At 39.3% G+C, this 24,395-nt stretch overlaps 1 protein-coding gene across 1 annotated transcript in view; it reads left to right on the forward strand.

Moving 5' to 3' along the window:
• LOC129105006 (ephrin type-A receptor 6-like) overlaps positions 1 to 24,395 on the forward strand; it is a 140,351-nt gene that overhangs the window by 88,787 nt on the left and 27,169 nt on the right. The window lies entirely within an intron of this gene.

Consider the following 24,395-nt stretch of genomic DNA (forward strand, 5'->3'; position numbering starts at 1 on the left):
CTCTCTTCTCTCTGCCTCTCCCTCGTCTTTCTTTCTCTCCCACACTTTTACATAAAGGCCATGTGTATATTTGAATTGTCTGTTCATCATTATAAGCACTGACACTACATGCCATTATACTTTACGGTGTTAAGACAGCTGCGTGCATTGATTTACTGCGTTAAGGCTGAAGTTTTAAGGCCTCATTTTATTCACAATGTCTAGCTTTCTTTCCTTATGCTTTTCAAGGATATGTTTCCTCTAAGATCCTATCTGTACGTTGTCATGTTTCACATTTGTTTTTGTAAGCTCCCCCTTCTGATTGTTTTGTCTTGCGAAATCAATATTTCCCATAGCTTGGGCTTGTTTGCATCTTTTTTATCACCGTTATAAAGCCAATGCAGTTTCATTATGAGTAGTGCAGTAAAGTATGAAGAAAATGAGTTGCTGATGCCTGATAACACAGAAAATAAATGATAGTTGAGGGATTACAATTACTGTTATATTTATGAAGCGCTTTTTATTTTAATATTATTCATATTTAATTCCATTATACAATCATATTTTGGGGTTTTTGACCATTTTGGTTTTGGTTCAATTTTGGTTTTCAATTGAAAAACTATATAGCAGTTTATATATTGTTCTAGTGTTGGTCTGGTCTTTGTCTGCAGGTATAGTTTATGTTTACATAATATACACTACAATTTCTGTAATTTAATGTATTTAAACTTCTGGAGGGTAGAATACGAAGTTATGAAGTAAAAATGTTATTATTTCCTCTTTTTTCGTATTCATTGTCATCAAAAATGTTCACTCTCTGATCAACTTAGGTATTACTTTTATTTGAACGCTATGTTCGGTTTGCCTGGGGAAGTTCAGTTGCATGTTTGGCCAATACACAGCTCATGTGACTCTAAATAACTTTTTATTTCAATTTGGTCACATTTGATTTCTCCGAGTTGCACTTTGTGTTGTGTTGCACCTTCATGTTGTCCCTAAGCATCATACTGGGTCTGCAACACAGTGCGTACGATGATCAGTGAAGTGCAAGATGAAAGACTCGCAATACTCCATGAAAGTGTCACCTAGGGGAAAATGACTGTATCAACACTTTGCAGCACTAAAGCAAAAAAAAATGTGTTGAAAGTGTTATTTTCACAAAGTTAAGAGTTGTACCCAAAATATCTGTTCCTGTGAATCCCATCATGTGTGAGAACATGTGTTAAACATGGATCTCATTTTATTGTTTTAATGTCTTGTGCTTTTAGAACCTCTCATAGTGTGATTCAAATTCATGCAGAAGATTCGAACTACAATTACAAAGTGCTGGTTCAACCTCATTCTGACCGCTCCATCTCAATTTAACAATTCATTTAAATTCAAACAATTTAAGTTCAGTCCATTTTATTTAATTTCACTTCTTTAACTCAATTAAGTGGTATAGTATTAGGAAAAAATGTTATTTCATAACAGTTTGTCAACTGTGTGAAACTGTGATTGTTTACAAGTTTAATTGAAATGTATAGAATATAATTTACACATCACTCTCCTTTTTCTAAGCAGCTCCAAACTGTGTGTGCATTTGTTTGTCTTGTTAGTTATGTAGTGTTGATACCTTGGGAAATGGTAGAGATGGAAATTTCATCAGCTCTTGTTTGCATCACTAATGAACCTGTCTGCTCCCGCTGGATTGTGGGAAGCTCTGCACTGATCACTCAAACACATGGTGATTTAACTTTGCAGTGATATCTTCATCACTCTTTTCTCACTCAGTCAATGCTCATATGTTAGCATTAGCAAGAGTTAAATGTTGAAATACTTTTTTCAATTTTTTTGTATTGAAATCCATCAACCTGTATGGTGAAATGAGTGCTACTAATTGCTGTTGATAAACTGTACAACTGACCGCAACACTAACTTGAACAGGCAGCATACCATTGTAAATAACAAAACTTAAACCTACAATAACTGATTTATTTTGCCATTTGAAGGTTCTCTCCAAGGCTGCTGAACTTTTAATAACATAAACAAACATGTTGCCTGATAAACAGGATAAGTTACCTTTAGTTTAACGCTTCATAAGCTGAACGACTTTTCTTCTCTGGAAGTTTTACTCTGGTTTGTTCAGTATAACTATCCTGTAACACCAGTGTCATGGTTTCATTTTGGTCTTTTTCCGGCCTTATACAGCCCAATCTGAGTGACCACAGCACCCAGGGGTGACCAATCCCATCACACCACACTCCCCACACTGGCATCCACACTGCCATCATCTCTCCCACTTCACACTCATCCTTGTCTCTGTTACACTGGTGATGAATGGCAAGCACATCGGGTCAGGCTTCGGCTCTATTACTGGACATAATGAAGTGTTTGCTCTTCATGTTTTGTTCTCGTGCTTATCTAAACATGAAAAACACAGAGGATTCTCTCCCACTGTCGTCAAACTTGTGTTTGTTCATTAGGCCTGTGTTGCAGGCTTGTCTTCTTTTTGAAGTGATGATTAAAAAAACATATCATTCCACGACAGAGAGTGTTGTTAGATGAAAGGGAGACCGACATGACTTATGGATAGTTGAACCTCTTATTTTCATGGCTGTAGAATGTATTTGAGCTTGGTTTAGATACTCTATTCAAGCTTGTGCACACATACAAGTGCATTGCATTAATTGGCAATTGTTTTTGAAAGCAGTATAGGTGGTGACGTAGTTTGACAACACAATCTTAACTCAAGTTCAACTTATTATCTTTTTAGGGAGATTTCAAACATATCACAAAATCTTAGTCAATGGATGAGTTTTGTTCAGTTAAAATGAAGATGGACGTTGACACGCAATCTCAGTAGCTGCTATGATTTCTTAAACCTGCTCACCGCGGACAAAGCTAAATTATGGGCCTAAAAACTAAAGGAGTGAGTTGAAAACACTAAAAAGGGGAACTGCCGAGTTGGTTGATTACCATATGCTCGTCATTGCAATCCCTTAATTCATACAAGTACTATGATCCGGCCTATACACCCTCTAAGAAGTCCTCATCATATTTTTACTTTGATTTTTATCTTTGACTTTTTATCCGTGCCATTTGGAGCAGTCAGGGTTGTATTATTATCATCTGTGTGATGTTTACTTGTCGATTCTTTTCACAAACTTGTCCTTCATTCAAAGGATGTGAAGTAGCAAATCATTTATAAACTGCTACAAAACACCTGTCCAAAACTGAATAAGCTAAACAGATAGTTTCCTCCATTTAGGCTTCTCTTGTTTGACCGCCTCAGACATCAACTCAGTCAGGACAGCTTGCTGAAGGCGAACATCGTTATATCAGACGTTCACCATAGTCCCCCCACATTTGAACTAACTACAAAAGCACTGTGTGGATTCACTTCACATTCATGCTGCATTCCAGCTCTGGACACATTTTACATTTCATCCCTGCCTCCAAGATGTATGTATATGTGCTCATGTATATACGTATCATTCTCATGTCATGTATATACGGCATATGCATGAAGGACGTCTTTATGCATGTGTATTCCTACCGTGCACCTCATTGATGTACTTGGTATTATTAGAATGCCTCGATGTACATGTGAAAGCCAACCCACACATGTTGCTTGTTATACGGTATGTGTAAAACGATAAAATCCAAGGAAATTCAAACCCACTCATGGTATGCCATGTCTCCTACTAATACTATTCAAAAAAACATGTCAAGGATATAGTACGGGTATGACATGACAATGCTTCCTCAGATTTCTCATCACTGATGATAGCAGATGAGATAAACAACAGTAGCTTTACTTTAGATGTCATAACTGTGATCTATTATAATCAGCTTCATTTCTATTTGGACATTCTTCAGTGGAAGGGTAAATGGATTTGTTCTGTACAAGAATAGTGTGCAACACATATTGAGCTTCACTTATTGATATTTCTAGACTCAGCAGCCACAGATCCACACTAACATGGAACATGGCAGTTAAACTGGGTCCAGATGTGACTCACTGTCACTTTCCAGCTGCCAGCAAACCAAAGGAGCTCTTGTGCTCTGGAGTAAAAATCTGGGCTGCTTTGAAGGTGTTCACCCTCAGTGTAACCCTGCCCTCTGACTTGACCTCTTTTCCTCTTCTTCTTGGTGTCTATCCGCAGTATGTCTACAGTATCTCTCTCTGCTCCCCAGTCTGCAATCATGACAGCAACCTTTGAAGTAGGAAACAAACATGAAAGAGAATAGGAATAAAGGAGGACAGTTTTCAGGAAAGGCGAAGATAGTGGAGGTGAGGAAAGACAAGATGACACTATATCATCTTTGTGCTGTTGGATAAAAGTGAATTCAGCATACAAATCATTGCTAATGTGTTGTAGTTTACATGTTGGTATATTTAAATATCATTCGTTCCTTGGTGAAAAATGTAACATTACTTTTTAAGCAGATGTATTTTCAGTCTTAATTCACAACACTTTTGCAGATACAATCTTCTCTCTTGATGGGTGTGAAATCATCAGCGAATCTTCCATCCGTGCCCATTTCCCAAACCTATCATCAGACAGAGTGTTGATATTGGACCATCTGCAAAACCCAGATTACATTCAATTACATAGTTTTTTTTATTGTCATTGCCAATGTTTTTGAAATGACTTTCTTCCACAACATGTGGGCATGGCAAGTACAGTTCTATTGAACTTGGGGGACTTTTTTAATACATTCCTGTACACCACTGCACATAATTCACAAAATGTATTTCCAAAACTGTGTTGTGTTGTTGCATTCAAGTGCTTGTTCTAAACTGAAATGCTATTATAATTTCAATCTCTTTATAGTCACTCTGTGCAGTGTAGCTCCTCTCATCTTTATTGAGCAGTCAAGGAGGTCTCTGTGGTAAATATGTGTTTGGTTTTACACACTTTATGAAGCGGACAAACTTTCAAGCGCACCTATCACTTTGAGTGCTTCGGGGAAAGGGTGGGTGCTTGTGTGTTCTTTGAGTGTGTGCATAATGCTGTTTGTTCTCTGGCTCTCCTGAATTTTAATAGATTCATTCCTAAGTCCTGAAGGAGAATAAGGAGACATACGCACACACGATTGGCTCACACTTTCTTCATTATTAATCTCCAAATAGAAACCGGTCTGCCCATGAACCCGTCTATTAAAGTCTGCACCAAGCTCCTTTGGTTAAGTTGGGTTTTTCAATTAAGAATATTTGGTTGGAAAGAGGAAAAGACAAACAAGGAAGACGAAAGTTGGAATAGTAAACTATAGCTTCACCCTAACTACCAAATTATCATAATGTCCACTTGTGTAATACAGAAATTAGTTTTATATAAATTCATTATGGTCTTTTTCCATTTGCTTATGCATGCATTGCTGTGAATATGTATAATGTACTGTGTGTGCGGTTGACTCTGTTTATGATGGTAAGACATCATGTCATGTCCAAGCCCCTTTCTGTAAGCAGTGCTTCCATATCATACTTTTCTATCCCGCAAATCATAGAAATGAAAGCAGTTGACTGAGCTGAGCGCCAGAAAGCTCAGAGCTGATTAATTATCACTTTAATGATGATAATTAATCAGTTCTGCAAGTCATTGTTAAATAATTCAGCATAGCACAAAATAGAATTTGTACTTAAAAAATTTTAGTAGCCAGAAGGTTTGTGCGTTTTCTGTTACAGGGGCCGATCCTGGCATCATTGTGTAGCTACAATATAGTTGATTTAACCTCGAGTGTTGCAAAACTACTGATGTGATAAAATAGCTGACATGTTACATCTTTTTCCAAAGTTGATATAAATTAACCTGAAAGCCAAATATAAGTGTCCTGGTAACTCGTCAACCTTTCAGAAAAGTTTATGGAGGTAAACTCGCAGTTTTGTCCGCGCCAGTTGAATAATGCTGTATTCGTAAAAAATTAGCATGATTGAGTGCACTTGTCAGGAGAGACCACTGTATGTATTAGGCGAGTGGAGTGCTGCGTTTGCAATTGTGCAAATAGCACTGTACACACAAACACACACACACATGCAGACACACGCATGCATTACAAACTCACAACAGAACGAGTGCTCTGTGAAAAAACCCTGCACCTGTAATGGAATGATAATGCTGAGTAAGACACACACACACACACACACACACTTTCCCACACACACGTACAAACACACACACTCACACACACACACACAAAAGCCGGAATGACTATAGCTCCATCAAACTGGCGTGGACTGTGGAGTAGTGACCTAAATGGGTTGGGATTGCAGCATCATTGGTGATTACCATTGAAAGCCTTCTGATAAATTGCACCTATAAACAGTCTATAGGGAAACAAATTTGCACTGGAGTACATATCTATGTGCAGCTCTTCAGTCTGAGACAAATACTGTATATCCATCATTTAGAGACATCCCAATACATTGGGTACACAAATAGATATCAACACCTCCTAAAGTAAAGGCAATTTAACTTTTGTAGCAAGAACGACAACAATAGTGGCTCAAGTTAGGTTGCCAATTAGTCTGTTGCCTATGTACTGCATATTTCTATTGTATTTACTGTACACCTGTTTGTTAGTTCACAGACCAGATGCATTTGGCATGTTTTTGCATTACTATCCAAGTTGTTTGTCTCCACATTACAAATATTGTTCGCTTTTTGGTCCTCACATAATTGTCTTACATTGCTTTGAAATCACATTAGTGCAGATTGCCACATCTCAGTGTCTTTACAGTACTGCGGAGCACCTCTGGCGTCACATGGTAGAAGTTTTTTTTTTACGTGTAAACCCACGGACAGACTTGTGAACCCTGCCCTTGGATTTTCAGAAGTTTTATCTGGTGTTGTATAACTCTAATATTTATAAAGTGAACTTTTCAGTCTGTTGTTCTGAATGATGCATTTATAGAGACCTTCCTCTACTTTTAGACATTTTCATCTACTATACACATTTTTAAGGATACAATTCAAGTTTATTTGTTAGCATGTTTTTTAAACACATGGTAACTGAATAAATTACATTTTTAAGTCATTACATTTTAGAAAAAGTAAAGTCAGGAAGTTTCTGTGCTGGTCTCAGTTAAAGATTCCAATATAAGAGCGTCAGACCTTCAGAATAAAAGTTTTAATAACAATCCTAATACAGGTTCAGCAGTAACATTGAGGGTAGCATTGTAAAATTGTAAGGTAAGCAGAAAAGAGCAATGGAGGCCATTGCTGAAGGACTTTATAGAAACTAAAGTACAACGAGAGTATAGCAATTTAAGAAATGAGAGAGTTCAGAGATAAAAGAGATGAACAGTTCAGCCAAAGTATTTGGGGTCATAAGACATCTTTTTTTGTGTTGTGTTGACCTCTGTTTGATTGTTTTTTAAGTTGATTGATTTTTAAATTGATTGACTTGGTCATTCAATAACATCCCACTGTTGGTTGCCTATGCTGTATAGGTAGGATTATTGTCTTTGAAAAAGATATATTTAAAATGGCCTATGAGTTGTACACTGGTCAACCAATACAAAGGTAATGTCCTTATGCACTGTTAAAGCTTAAAGTCATCACGTAAATAATTTCTTCAACTGTGTATTATATTAAATAAAATCAAAAGAGTTTGAGGGACAATCCATTGATGAAAAGAAACAAGAAATAACAAAATAAAAGGTATAGAAACTCTGTTCTGCACACCAGTCTTACTCAGTTTGGTTTCCATAGAAACTTCTTTTTTTTCTTTGTGCATCTCTTTCCATTTAGACACCTTCTGCATTATAGATTCTCACACTATTAACTCATTAGAGCCTGCTGATGGCCAGGTATCTGCTATTGTCCAAGAATCACGGAGAAACCACATCTATTAGTTCTTGTATGTGTGTGTGTGGACATTAAATGCCCATCAATTAGGCTATTCACCACTTTGTGTGCGTGCATGCACATGCGTCCAACAGAACAACAGATGGATGACACACATAACTCACACACTTGCTTTGCTGGCAGTAAATCCCCACAGACTACACAGTCCTGTTACCAGAAGGCTTTCCTGTCAAAGTGTCCTTGAGTAAGACAGTCAACCCCTGCCTGGTCACTCATCGTGTTTGTAAAATATTCTATGAATATTCTTGTAAAGAGCAACATGGAGCCACCATAGAAGCACGTAGAATGAAGCTGTGTCAGCCTGTTGTCACTGTTGTCATAAATTCCTTTGGGGTTAAAAGCAATTTTCTTCATCAGTGTTTTCACCTCAGCCGACGTTTTCTCTGTCAAGCACAACAGTCTCATTGGAAAATGTTGCAACAGTAATTAGTTATCACATCACACACATAAACAGTTTAATTGTTTACTTTTTTTACTGGTATACTCTGACTTTTATTGCTGATGGTGTGTCACATTTCAGCCTTTTTCTATTAATGTATCTTAACACATTCATACATTGACATTTACATTAGGGACATTTTATGAGCCACAACTTTGACGGTGCTGAATAATGGTTCAGATAGTGAGAACACACCGCTGCAACCCAGTCTTTTAAGTGATTTTTATAGTTCTCATATTTGATGAGATTTTATTAAATGCGCTCAGAGGAAGCACTTCCCAACTCTGAAGTGAAATGTTTCCAAGCGAGCTGTCTTGGAACATCTTAAGGGATTTTTCAAGCAAATAGCCAAGGGACAGAGGAATATGTTGAGGGGGTTGACAGACTGAAAAAAAAAACATGTAGTTTTGACAAAAGGGAGACTGAAGGATTAAAAGACAGAGTGAGGAAGACGGTCCCTGTGTGATTGAATCCCAGAGAGACATGAAGGAATGGAGACAGAGGAGGTGGATGGGTTATAAAAAACAAAGCTGATGTTTTGCCTACTTTATAAGATGTTCATTTCTGATTTTATTCATGCCAAAAACATGGTACATCATCAAAAAATTGTTTAATAAACGGCTACATTTCTTATTATTGTAAAGATGCAATGTGGCTAAGACCAGCTTACTGAACTAACTAACCATCGTCATGTGTGTAACACTTAACATGGTGAGACAATGAGAATCGTGAAGCCCAGAGAGGGTACAGACTAAATATAGGAATCATAATTATTAACAGAAGTACGGTATCAGTCAAAGAAATTAGAGTTACCCTTGCACATAGCTAGAATGAGCAAGCAGAACAAAGTGCCTCCTTCCTTAACACGCACAAACCCAAACATTTTCCCTTTCTTGCATCCTATTATTGCAGTGTCTATATTTTTTTTTTTCCACTGCAACAAGCTAATTCCCCCAAGGGAATCATTAAAGTTTCATCTTACAAGAGGGAGATTTTTGGATGGAGGTGGGGCTGCAAAGACTGTGGAGTAGAGACACACTAGGACGATGTCAGGGAGAGAGATACAGACAAAAACAGGAGGAGAGAGAGGGACACAGTGATTTAGACTCGGCGGTGCGTAGCGGCTACCAGCCCATGTTGTCATTGACAGGAAGTGAAGGGTATGTCTTCCCAAAACCAGCTAATCCGGCTGACCTCATGGGGACAGTGTGTATGCATGTGTGTATTCATTGTTTCAGGAAGCCCCTGGCCTCGCGTTCCAGGCCTGGAATGAATGACGCTCCCAGTGGCTTGGTTCCATTCCAGTGAACACACACACACACACACTGAGCTAATGGTGAAGCTTTGGGACCCGATGTGTGTATGTGTCTGTGTGCAGATGAAATACACTTCTTACATGTGTCTGTTTGTGTGTGTTTATGTTTGCAAAATAGAGAATATACATTGGGGCAAGGCCAATGTTTCACCTTTAGGAGGCAGCTGTCATGGCAAATTTTTGTTTTGTGCCAGTAGTCCCAGAATCATAAAGACATACAAGTTTAAAGCTGACCTGTAAAGAGTATGCAATAGCTAGATCTTTCTTCTATCATAAGTAGATAAATAGCTACTTTTGATTATGAAATTAATCGATATTTTGTCCAAGTGTTCAATGTTATTTATTAAAGACTACAATAAACTCTGCTCACAAACATTTTCGATTATTGTAATAATAAGGATCCAACCCACGCTTATGTAAAAACTGGTAGAACCTTTCCAATGAGGTTACAAAACAATTGAATCGAGATCATTTACACAATAAAATGTAATAAAAACAAACTGAACCATACCCCCACTAGATTAGATGTTTTATTAAAGGAAAAAATACACTATTGTGCATACAAATACATTTTTATTCTCTGTGTTCTCGTAGAACTTCAGGACATTTTCAAATACACTTCAAAATGAATCTTGTAAAGTAGAAATAACACTCTGGACACACACCAAAACAGAGCTGTATTATTATTATTTTATCATGACAATAATTTCGTAAACACTTCACTCAAACAATATAGGAACAGATTGACACAGGATGTTAAAGTTGTAAGAACTGCGTACTGTGGCAGCTACAGTGTTGGATACAACAGTGCAAACAGGTTTTTTACACCACCAAAGTGCAGTAATAATGAATTCCTGTGAGCTGAAATTGAAGAGAGGGGGAGCAGCCCTAGGTGGGAATAAACACAAACCTGCACTGGTAGAGAGGAGCAGAGTCGGTGACCGTAAAGTTAGCGTTGGAACTTGTGCATTACCTGAAGAAAAACTACAAAACTGCAGTTTCATAGTTGATTTCAAAGTAATGGTCATATCTTGATTAAGCAATCAAAGCAATGACTGCTACATTGACTTTGATTTAAGAACACCATGTTCCCTTCTCCTTCTCCATCCAACATAAATGTGGATGGCTGCTATCAGTCAGAGAGCATTAGGCAGTCCACTTAAAGCCCAGTGTGTGCATGTATTTTGATCAGTGTGTGATTTCAAATGTAGCTTTTGCTCTCTCCACTTTCACACAAGACTGAGAAGAGAAAGCTCAGTGGTGGCAACTCTGAATTACTAACACCCTGCAGACTTTCAATTATTTTGATCGATTCCCATTTGAAAGCCTAGTATTTTGCAGATTTTTTTCCATACATGGATTCATCTTAAACCATCTACAGATGTTAAATTACCTGTGGGATGGTGCTACCACCTAAACACACCTACCCCATCTGCTTCTCTCTTTCAATTGCTGAGAAAGTAAAATTACATGTGACTTGATGATGGTTAATCCCTCTATGGAGTCCTTTGACTCTACTTTGGGCTTTTGGTTTGAAATATTCTTGCAGAAAGACATTTGGACCAATCCATCCCTAGCACCTCTGAAGCCTATGTCCATTGCATTCTCTTAAACTCCACGTTGTACGCAAGAAAAACACTAATAACTCTTTGTCCCTCCATGACAGAATCTTCTCCATGAGTCTTTCCGTACCTGTGCAGTTCATTTTGATAGACACCTAGGAAGAAACATGCATAGCTTGGATATCTTATTAGCTCTTACACAAATGTAGGACAAGGACACAGTAAATAGGACATACAGTAGGTTACAGGCTGATGTAACATGCTCAACAACACAGAAAGTAAAACCCAAGCGCGGTGCAAAATTTAGAGCTTGAAATGCACAATGCAGAACATGGGATATTAGTGTAACGCACAGGCCTTGTCAAGGCCTTGCATCTTGTATAAACTGTCCTAGGCACAAAATATGTACATGTTTATGAAGGACCTGTTGTGAGAATATGGAAATAAAGCACCACACACACATATACAGATTTGGATTCAGTCTTTGCTTTAGCCACTCGTGTGTGGGTTTATGTATGAGTAATTGTATTTTTCAGGAACAGCACCTGTGTGTATTGCCTGATTACATTTTCTCTTTTCATATGGTTATCAATGCTAGAAGGCAAATCCAACCTCCTCAGGTACCTCTGAGTATTTGGGCATGAGGCGGGGATATTGTGCATTGAAGATTAGCTTTTCTTCTCTGGATGTTTAAATATGAGAGTTAAAGCTCAGCTTATTGATCTGGGAGTTTGGGCTGCAGTGTGTGTAGCTTTGCCTCATCCTATGCTTTTGTGCACTAGTGAGGCGTTGCACGGCTATGATGCAGTCTTGCATCATATTCTAAGATGCATTGATGCCCATGTTATTGGTGTACTTGTACGCACGTACATAGCAAAGCTAAAAGCATACAGACACACACAGAAGATAAAAAACAGTTTATTTCAGATATAAAAGTTGAACTGAGTGAATGCTCTCTTTTCCTTTTTGTTGTTCTATCATTGATATCCCACCACACATGCACACACATTCATAGAGAACTTTTGTACAGAGAATGAAAGCAATGATGCGGAGTCAAGAATTGTGATATAGATGCAGGGAGAAAGTCTGCGTGTAGCTGTGCGTGTGTGTGTGTGTGTGTGTGTGTGTGTGTGCTAAGACGTGCACATATGGGTGTATATGGGTGCATCAGTATGACAGCTTTCAGAGCGGCACCTCTTGGCCAGCTGATTCTCTCCCATCTGAGATCCTGAGTGAGGATTATAAAACCAATCAGCAGGCGGTGATTGCTGCAAGCAGCCTGCGATTGGATCACAACCCGGCCTCCGCCATCAGCTCTGCAAAGAGAAAGAGTGAGAGAAGAGAAGAACCAGATGCAGGGAAAGAAAGAGGGTAGAGAAGAGATTTTTTTTTTTTTTTTAAAGATGGTGGTTAGAAGTGGTGGGCGGGAGAGAAAAGGAGAGGATGAGATAGAGGGAGAACATAAGATCAGGATCTTCTGTGTTTCCCACCCGCCTTTGCTTTCCAAGTCATATTTACTACCACAAGCACACACAAAAGATTTGCTCTGTGGGTTGCCTCTGTTGGTTACCTACAGTATCATGTGGACCACTTTCAATTTTCTTTGCTTCACTCCTCAGCTAAGAAAAAGGCTTAAAAAGCATACATTTCTACATCCTATATTAATAGTGCAGAGTTTCCACAGCATGCTGTATAAACCTGAACCAAATTACAATCATCATATACATAAAATATGGCCTCTGCATTTAACACATACTGCTGTGAAGCGCACATATGTTTATATTATCCTAGAATGCTAAAGGAAAAGATACATATAGGGAAATAAAGGGGCTCAGGTCTGACAGCTGTTTTGAGTCACATAAGGGTTTAAAAGGCCAATGTGTAGTATTCCGGGGGTTCTATTAGCAGAAATGGGACACAATATTCTTAACTGTGTTTTCATTAGTGTATAATTACCTGAAACTAAGAATGGTTGTGTTTTTGTAAGCTTAGAATGAGCCTTTTATACCTTCATAGGGAACGGGTCCTCTTCACAGAGTCTGCCATGTTGTACTGTCATGTTTCTACAGTAGGCCAAAACATTCAGATCAAACACCATCTTTAGTGAAAACATTTCAACATTTTTGGCGTTTCCTGAAGGTCACCGTAGTTCTCCGATAACAGTGATAAAATGGTGTCTTTTTATTCATGCACTTTTTCTTGTTTAAGGCTGATCCTAGTGCAGGGATGGTTATGCTGGTTAAGGCTCCTACCTCACAGCAACAAGGTCTTCATTTTTACCATAAGCCGCGGTTCTGTCCATGTGAAGTGTGTGTGTTCTTTCTGTGTTTGTGTAGCTCCCCTCACAGTGCTCATTTTGCTCATTCTGTCTTTGTGTCAGTCCTGTGGTAGACGGGTCCAAGTTATTTCCCTGCCTTTTCGCATAATGCATGCTGGGATACGCTCCAGCACAGTGATAGTAAATTAGTATCTCTATAGTCTTGGCCCCCCACAGTCTTCAAGGAAAGTGCAAAGGGCAAAAGCTACCTTGAAAACTACATTATTAATTTGATATGGAATAGAGCTCTTTCATCCACCGTGACAGTAACTCTTCACTCTATCATGGGATTTCATGCTGCTTTACACAAGAGTGTAATAACAACATCATTTAATTAATTGACTCAAGCTACCTCGTGATACAGGTAATTGGGGAAAGCACAACAAAAAATGAAAGTTGCTTTGCATTTGTGGCAAATATAAGATTCATGTTCTTACTTATTTATTTCACAGTTATCACATTAAAAGCTCTGCAATGCCAAACAACCGCTACGCTACTATTGTGAAGCAGCAGTGTTAATGTAGTTTCTTAGATTAACCGCTACCTTCTTGTTAAATACAGATTTGGGCATTTTTTTTAAGGTTTTTGTTCAGTTTTAGGGTTTTCTGTCTTTGCACACTTGTTGCTGGTTTCAGCAAACGTCAAGCCTCCAACACTTCATCAACATAAGTCCAAGTAGATGCTATTTTTGTAGTGTATAAAAAGCCACTAGCTCGATGCCAACATTGTGGGCTTTGTTCAAAAAAAAGTTCTGGCAGTGGTTTGATCAATATCTGAGCTTGAAGGCTAATTGTATACTGATAGTCAGTAGTGATAATAATAGAGATAATTATTGTGTTTTTTTTAAATATTCAATGAATTTAGATGAGAACTTTCTTGAGAAAAAAAAGAGAATAATCAGTTGTCTTGTCTGTCTGGCATTAATTAAGGTGGCTTATAAATAGAAAAGTAGTGCAGCATTTAAATAAATATTTTTATCAAATAAACTACATCATATAAGAAGGGCCAGACAATAAGCTCAATATATTATTCCTACAAGAGTATAGATAACATAGGCTGTGCAGCCATGTACAGGAGGGTATGTTTATAATGAAATGCCCCGTACGTAACAGGATAAGGATGTGTGCCTGTGTAGACATAATGAATGTGTGCATCTGCGATGTGATGGGAGCAGGTGTTGGCTCACTGTGTTTGTTGGCAGGTTTGTTTAGCTGGCGTCCCATGGGGCTTGATGTGACCTGGGGCATCTGTTGCCCCTTGCCCATTTTCTGCCCTTCAGCGCCCTCTTTTATCTTCGCCCATGACCTGCTGATACCACACAAAACACACACAATCACACTCATATAAAAGCATACACGCATAAGCTCAGACCAGTTTCATATTTGGAGAAAAACAACAGATGTTGAGTCACACAATTACAATACAAGGGGTGATTGTCATAAATACTGAATGTCTGAACTTTGACATATCTGCATTTTGCTTTTGAATAGAAATTGTGGATTAAAATAGTAGCATTAAATTCAGGCTGGTTAACATAGAGTTTGATTTGGGTATACTTTTTTGTGGAGGGCAATTAAAAAGACAGAGGTGATAAGGGCTAAAAGAGGTGGAAATGAGGTGAGAGGGGGCATATTAGCACAGCTGGGCCCAGTAGGGAGATCTACGCCTATGTTGGCCCTGTATCTGTTTATCTGTACTCAGACAAATACTCACCTGCTTAATATGGGTAACATCAGATAGGGTGGGCTAGGGACAAAGTCAAAGAGTCAACACAAACTTTAGGGACACACATAAAGGATAAGGGTGAATTACTTGTGAGATCAGTATGAAGTCCCAAGTAATTGATAGGCTTTGTGCAATGCAGAACTGCCCCAAGGCTCGTCTTCTTTCATAGCATTGCAGGGTCTGACACCAGCGTCAAAAAAGGATTCGACCAGAGACATAGATGCATTTGTTTAAGGAGTTTGCTACACCGGATAAATGTTATTTATTAGGATTAAACAACCTAACTGGTCTATTGTGATTACCTTACAGCAATAAGCTTTTCTTCATGTGTGAGAGTGCTAGCTATTATTTCTCAGGAGACACAAGTCAGATGAACAAAAGATAATTGTTTATTATTAGAAGATGATATGGGATGATAGAGAAAGATAATCAAGAAGCACAATGATAAAGTGTTTGCGAAGACTGGGCAAAGATGGGGAAGTGGAGGGGCGCGTAACGGCAGCATGAACGTACTGAAGGTAGAGAGACAATCATATTTAAAAAGAGACAGCAGCAGGATGATAGGCTAATGATGTAATTGTCTCGCTGTGCTATGGATAGAGGAGACCAGCTGATCTAAGCAGCTGATATCATGATAAACAAACCCTGAACAGTGACAGCAGAGTAACTATAGAGATATTTCAGTCTGAACCATTGATGCACCGGTGATGCATTTGCAGAAAGAAAAAAAAAACTCTCTCAGTTCAAGAATAGCAGTGTTGTTGCAACTGTGTTTAAAATGCCATCGGAGCCGCTACAGGATTAGCATGAGTAAATCACGTTGTACAATCTCTATCGCAACAAATCTGCTTGATTAGTCATTAAGCATCTGGAGGATGGAATTTCAGAAAGACCTTCAAGCCTTTTCTCTTTACGGTTTGATCGGCGTCACTGAGCTGCCCACATGTACAGTGTTGTGTGTGGCCATTTACAGTATATCTTCAGCAAGTTCCTGTGAGCCCTCCAGACACACAGTAAGTCACCTATTCACCAGTCATTGTTAAGAATAGCTATTCCCCAGCATCGCTATTCAGCAGTGTTCAGAGCAGGTGGGGAGTTTGAGGAAAAGAGATTAGCTATTTCTACTCTACAAAGTGATTTATGCCCAGACTTTTATCAGGAAGCTTCCCCCCCCCTTCAAAGATCATTTCCCCTGACTTCACCTCACAACGGGAACTATTTTAAGCATTGACTCATTAATACAGAGTGATTAGATTCATTGTTCTGCAATCCTGATGGATGTTCTCTGAAGTTTTCTCTCGCTCAACTCCCACCTCAATCCCCTCTTCAATCTTCGGGTTGAATTTCCTCCCAAGAATGCCGCCCCATTGTCTTCTGAAAGTTAGATAAATCAGTTGCCGATGCCTTTTGTCGCTTCAGTTCATTTAAATGAATTTGCGTTAGCCTCACTCCATAAAATCATTCATAATGACAGCCACTCTAACATTCACTCTGACTGTAAAGCTTAAGGATTTACAGTCTATACTCAATTTCCACAGTGAGTTCAAACATATTCAGAGTGAGACATCAAATACAAGTGAAACAAATGACGAGCCTTCTTTAATCAAGCTGATGCTGTCTCTTTTTGTGAAAAGCCCCATGTACACTACATGTCAGTCCCCACTCGTGCATTTGCTCAATCCATCTTCTAATGTCAGACATTTTTTTCACTGCGAATCTGTGAGTACTGTATGTGTGATATTAGTATTCATTTTCCACCTTAAGCAGTAGTCTGGTATTATTGATTAGTCACACAATTTTCTATTTCTTAAGTATCAGTTTGTCCCACTTTTGCTTGCTAGTACATGAAAGTGCCAGCGAGTAAAAAAAACTTAAGTCAACCAATGTGAGGTGCCTCACCAACAAAAGAAAAAAGATTAACAGGTACCAGAAACATCCCTGCCAAATGGCATTTTCTTTGTTCCATAGAAAACATGAAACTGTGACCTTTTACACATTTGTAGAAGTTTGCGAGTGATTGGCCCAAACGGGAACTTCATTATTCTTCAACATCTTTACTGTCACCGTGTGCATTATGAGTGCTTTTAAAGTACATGCAGTATTCTGCATTCAGGCACTCATTCATGACCCATTCACACAGCATTACATCAATTGTCCAGGCTATTTTAACTCCAGGGTGGCTGACTTTGACAGCAGGGTTGTATACGTATGGCTCTGCTTGAAATGAGCTCTGTATGAGAGAGCGTATTGCCACTCCGCCTGCTGTGTGTTCTGCTGCAGTAAGTCTGCTCTGGGTGCTATAGGAGGGTCGACTGCTATTTATACTGTACCTCCACTGCAGTGGCACTCCACTCTTCTCCCTATGCATTCTTATCCAGAGAGGAGAGAAGATCTGGAAGCTACTGAAAGTTTTTGTTCTTAAATATGCATTTCTAACTATAGTTTGTATTTTCTTTACTTCAACAATTTTGGTTCCTTTGTGGGAACCTTCTAAAACAGCATTAAATGATGTAAAAGAACATTTCTGTTGTGAAACCCATATTCCTATAAATTCAAGTCAAAGGTTTATGGCTGTGACTTTATCTTTTTAAATAATTCTTCCATTAATGTTCCAAAATGCTCCCCTACATTACTTCACGTATGGTAAGTAGTCTACTAAAATATCATATTTAATTTATGTAGTGAAAATACAAGCACAAAGGCATGTGTTATTCATCTGACTTCAGGTGAGAATGACACCTCCTCTTGTAGGTTTTAATTCTAAAAGAACATTATGTGCATCAACATCTGTGTCAGCTCATATCTGTGTCACTTTCCAATACTGAATGCTTGGTTTCAACCATAATGAAGCTTTTTAAGTAGCAGCTTGAGAAGTGGACAGGGTGTTAAGGACAGGGACCGGCAGGGAAATCAGCTGTCAGCGCCCAGATAGTTCCGTTCTTCTCATTAATTACTTTTGGGGAAAAGAGAGGTGGAGACCAAATGAGTATTGATTGTGGTGGGCCGGTAGAGGGCCGATTTCACTGGCCTTTCGCACACGTCATTGCTTCTCCACGTCCCCATTAAGTGGGAACAAGAGGGATCAGTGGCGAGCTGGGACCCTATTAAAGACGGGACCTCAGAGTGTCAGACACGCTAGCTGGCGCACAAACCTCCTCCACCAGACAGAATACAACATTCCTTTTTGCTTTCTGTTAAGAGTGCTCTGATCAGGATCTGTCTGTCTGTTTATCTGTCTCTTGTAATCCCTCTTCCACTGCTTCAGTGCAGATTGTCATAAGAAAATTGGTTTAAATGTTACAAGCTGTTTGCAAGTCAAAGGCAATCCATTGCCAGATATTTTTCTCTCTAGGTTTCTCTGTTTTGCCTCTATATTATATTATATTATATTATATTATATTATTATATTACAGTCATTTAGCAGACGCTTTTATCCAAAGCGACTTACAATCAGTAGTATATTACATATCATTCACCCATTCACACACTGATGACAGGCTACCATGCAAGGTGCCACCATCAGACTCTAACTAACATTCATGCAACATCCAGTCCACACCGATGGCAAGCCTTCGGGAGCAACTTGGGGTTAAGTATCTTGCCCAAGGACACATCGACTGCCGAAGCCGGGTATCGAACCACCGACCCTCTGATTGGCCTCTCTTTCCTATTATCTTATTCCCACTTTCCTACCACATCTCTCAGCCACGGTTAAAGGGTGGAAATAGCTCTGAACTTGCAGAAAGGTCTCGTGATGATTTTAATTACCTGTTAACTCCCCGTACTCAGCAGATACACATGATAAATGGTCCGGGTGACTGTTGTAGCCACCATCTGGATGGGGCAAAGGAGTCTTAGGAGCTTTTCTCCACTGTCATACCAGAGACAGCCACCACAGCAGGGGGGGATTCCAGGTGTACCCGGGGATGAAAAAGAAACCGTCCCGGTTTAGATCCAGTTGACAGCTATTTAGTGTCATAGGGGTCACATCCATTTTTCCCGAGACTGCAGGCAGCAACAATATGCCTCTAGAAAAAGAGGCCCATATCACCACAGTGGGGAGAGAGATTGCTGTAGACGATTGGCCAGCAAATTGCAGCACTTTATATGGAGATTGTAGAGAAGGAGATGGAGGAAGGAATGTGTAGCTGCTATAGGTACACAGTGGAATGGATTCAGAAGCAGGCATTATGTGCCATATGCAGGTGCTATGCTAAGACCAGCATCATCTTTAAAAACTGAATCCGAAGCTCTCAAATGTTCTGGAAGGAAACCTGCTTCAAAAGTGCAAGCAAAGCAGAAATTTATTGGAGAAATGGTTATAAACGCTGCTCGGGAAATGGCTAGTCTCTAATCTGAAAGCTTATATCAACAAATTGATATAAGCGACAAACAATTTCACTGTTTGGGGGGGGGGCAAATAAACATAAAAAAATCTCAACAGAATTTCCTGAAGGAGACACTAAAGGTGCTGATTACTATCGCACACAAATAGAATTGAGTTTTTTTAATCTTTCCAAATTTTCTAGTAAAGGGGGCCATCCAAAATAACTCTTTATTTGTAAATCAACTAATAGTCATTTTTTTCATCTGTTTTTGTATGGATTATACAAACATAATACCATATGTTAATTGTGAGTGTAAAAGGTACTGGCAGGCAGATTTTTAAACTTTAGACAGAGCCAGGCTAGCTGTTTCCCTTCGTTGCACTGTGGCTGGTATATATAAATTATCGATAGGTTTCTCAATGCACAGACATGGATAGGTATCAATGTTTTCATCTAACTCTAGCAAGAATGCTGGCAATGTCAAAATATTCCTTAACCACATTTCTTGACAGCCCAGGCACATGTTTCAAGGAGATCTGATTCTCTGCTTGATACCTCAGAGGTCACTGCTAATGAGGCAACAATTCCTATTATTATTATAGAGTTAAGCAGATCAGTCACTTATTTATTCTCTCTAATTAGACTTAGGCCCAACAGTTTATTTGACAGTCAGGTCTCTGTGGTGTGGTCTGTGTGTTTATGCATGGAGTTCATGGCATACGACCCACAGTGCAATGGGAAGGACCTCGAGCATTAATGAAGGGTAACGATGATGGTCCCAAAGCAGACCCCATGTCATTTCAGTTTTTGTCTTGTGGTTTGTAAAAGCAGCACACAGACAACTACTGTAAGACACACACACACAGACTTTCAGACACGCACAAATTACAGATTCTACTAATGTGACATTGCTCCAACTGATTACTTGAGGTCCCATTGGTAACACTGGAGACAACTTCAATTCATTCATTCATTCCCATGGTTCCCAGAAGCAACTATGAAGGGCTTCTGAAACACCCAACATACTTGTCAATGGCAGGGCGGCACTCAGAATCGATCCCAATTGGATAAAATTGAATTACTTGAAGTAAAATCAGATCGAATTCAGGTGAATTGAATATTTGCGCTGCAAATGTGCGCGTGCATGTGTTTGCTCATTCTATTCACCCATGAAAATGCCTGCTGAAAGCACAATTTGGTGCTGCCGCAAGACAAACACAACCAGACACCCTGAAAAAGCGACCGACATATCAATATGACTGCTGTAAACAAGAGCACCTATATTGTGTTTGTGTGTTTCTCTCTCACTCTATCTCTCTATCAGCAGTGAATCAGTGGAGTGTTAGGACATCGTTTAAGCTCTCACACAGCATCAATACTGGCTCTATTGATTTTTTCAAACAGTTAATGGAAGCCTTTAGGGCAGGAAAGCTAATTAAAATCATATGCAGGTCAAGCTCATTTAAAGACTCCCCATTAGTTTATGTTTAGCTTAACCACGCTTGACTGGAAAATCCATCCATCGGGCATCGTAATTGACTGGTGTTTCTAATGGCTTTCCAATGCTCCTGAGTTCCTCTGGCAGATTTCATGCTGCAGCTCTAATAACCTACATACAGAATCATTAAAGACGGTCGCTGTGTGTCCTGTATCTTCAAAGTATCTTGCCGATGCCTGGAGACAGCCTTTTGAAATATGCGACCACACTGCTCACAATCAGACATTCTAGTTTCATATTGTTTTATCTCTGTCTTGTGGAAGTGGAATTATTGTGACATAATGTCTGTGCTTCGATGTCACGTCTTTAACGGTTGGCTGGATAAATATTTCCACAAGAGAAAGTGTAGTATCCACTCGTGTAGATGAGTTTCCGCTGTAGCGATGTATTTTTACAGTCACTTCAGGTTTACATCTCCTCCTCCTCCTCAACCCTATTTATATAAATGTCTGTTACATCACATCTAGTAAAAACTGACTAACTCATATGGTTAACAAAGAGCAATACTAGTACTATATTTGAAGTTGCTATCAGGGGCTTTTAATTATTCATGAAACAGTCTCAATTTAACACAGATGCTTCTTCATGACCTACATAAGTAAATGTGACCATCAGTAAATGAGACCATCATAACAAGATTAGCTATTTATCTAGTTAGTCTTAATGCTTGTCATCAGTGCCCACGGGGTCCTATTCTGGAAAAATCAGACAAAATCATGCAGGTGCACCAGAATTTCATTCAGCTCAAACTCCAGCAGGGCCTCAGGCAGCAACCAGCCCACCCCGGTCACACCCAGGTCCAGCTTCGCCACTGCCTTCAACCTGTAATCGGAGCTCAGGCGGAAGGTGGAGAGCTCGGCTCCAGGAAACACTACAAATGTTATCCACAGAGACCACCAGAATCAACACAAAATGAAAGTTTGTTGTAGTAGCTTGAATGTACAATGTATTCAACACTAATTGTAGTCCAAAAGCACATTGATTACTGTATTTCATTGAGTAAAATAAGCCATAATGCCAAAAAATGGATTGCCTTTTATATTTTCTAGAGGTTGGTGAAAATGGCTCAATTAGCGTAACTGTGGCTTATGAGTGATCGTTAGGCATTTTTGAGGGCTGTGTCATGATGAGTTCTCTCTTGACATACAGACATAGCTGCCACATTTCTGCTGGCTATTATTTTCTCCCAGCCTGGAAGTGGTTCGGCTGTTGTTTTCGCACACGTCAGCTCTCGACTATTTGTGTGTGTTCACATGTCTTGTGTGAATTTGCTTCCTTCAAACTGTGTTCTCGTCATTGCTTGCGGCCTGCGGTAGGAGGCTGATTTGAATCTGTGAGTCATGGGAAGATTGTATTTAGGGAGGTGTTTATTGTTCCCTTTCAGGCGCCAATATGCTAACAGCAGATGCCAAACATCTTGCTGTGTCTTTGTTTGATGCGTCCACTGCATGACTCTAGCCGCAAACCACACCACCCTGCCACCACTTTTGTACCCAGCTGGCAGCGCAAGAAAAACCCTCACAATGCCGCAGCTTCAACAGAGTGCTTCATTAGACAGACTTAGATCAGATAAAATCCCCCTGAGATGAATTTTTCTCTGCCACTGAGGAGAGATGGAGCAGAGGATACGAGAGCGGTCTGAGAGAAATGGGCATAGGAGAGGTTATATGTAATAATAACGGCTAATAAGATGTAAAAAGCATTGGCTTATGGTGTTGCTTGTAAAAAAATATAGTTTATTTTCTATTACGGCACATAACATAAAGTATAACCCAACATACACATACAGCACACAAACACACACTCTTTCAGCTTGCTGATTATGCTAATATTATAAGCCATTTTCACTCACGCACGATATTGTGTTGTTCGTTTTTTGCTAACATTTCAGACAATCTACCAAAAGTGAAATGGATATTAAGTTGGTGGTTATTAAGGAGAAGCCAAGCATTAAAAATGCATTTAATGTAAGTGCTGGAAGCTTCACAGTACTGTACACCTAACCCCTCAAGCCCTATTTCATCCGTCACTACCTCTTGATCCAGTTGAAACTATTGACCTGAGTTGATGGTTGCTTGATTAACTGCATGATTTAGTCATTTGTTAGTACAGCCATCATGAGCTTGACATGTGAATAATGTTCCACATGCTTGTGAAGTATTTCCGAAAAATGAGAGTTGTTTTATAGATATCCGTCTTTTGAAATACAAACTTACTTTTAGTTGCTTACACACACGTTGTCCATATATAGTTCATACTATAAAATCACAATGCCACTTGAGATTATTCAAATGGTTCTTATCATATTAGAACCACAGTTCTATGGAAACAACTGAAATTTGAAACTTGTATCCACAGAATTTGAGCATTTCTGCCCTTCTTCTTCAAGTTGTATCCTACCAACCAAATTCCAATACTTTACCTTTTTGAGTTCCTGCTTTCCAATAAACCAATAGTAAAGTGAACTTTCTATCACAGCAGTAGCAGAAGGTCTCTCACTAACAAGCTCAAACCCCTACAGCCCACAGCGCTCATGTCATCTCGCCCTCGACCCCTAAGACCAAGATTCTCCTCCACAATCCCCAAACCCTATACCGCCTTCTTCTGATCCTCCATGTTTTCTCCGATACCCAGCCTTTGAGAAAGTGAGGACTGCATTCCCCAGGCGTACTACTGTAAAATAAATTAGAAATAATAGTGTCTGTGGCATAATTTCACTTTGAATACACCTGAGAAAAGCAGGCCTACATTTTATATCCACATAACGAGTCAGCTCTGTTACATTAGATGATATACAATAATGGCTCTCAGGGCAGTTACATCTGCTGACCTCTCTTGGGAGCTCAGTGCAATTATTCACCCAGCAGAAATTCATAGAGCAAAGCAAATGCAATTCAGTCCAAGAAAAGAAGATGTAGCTTCCTCAACTTATTTTCAATTAAAACAAGATGATCTTATGAGAGCAGGGAATCGCTGAGTGGATGTTTTTATTTTCCCTGTGACTTGAAAGGACTCCAGCCTATTTTTGAAATAAAATAATTGTGTGTCAGCATGGACGTGTGATAATTATTGCTGACGATGTTGACGGGTGTTAATGTACTGTAAGTGTGTGTGTATGCACACGCACACACGTCAACCACTGGATTTCTTGTTGTGCTATACAAACTCATTGTGTTCTGGCTGCATCATAGAAAAACACCTCACTTTGTATTCAGTGCACATTCTTATCCAACTGACAGCTTGCTGAGGTCAACTGGTTCTCCTTAGATCAACAAGACTAAGAGTCTGCAGCCACGCCTGCAGCTCTGTGAGGCTGTACTTATAGGCTAGAGCACCAGCATGGAACATACTTACAATATGAAAGATAGCATGCTGATAT

Source organism: Anoplopoma fimbria, chromosome 16 (assembly GCF_027596085.1).
Source record: "Anoplopoma fimbria isolate UVic2021 breed Golden Eagle Sablefish chromosome 16, Afim_UVic_2022, whole genome shotgun sequence".
Taxonomy (NCBI): Eukaryota; Metazoa; Chordata; class Actinopteri; order Perciformes; family Anoplopomatidae; genus Anoplopoma; species Anoplopoma fimbria.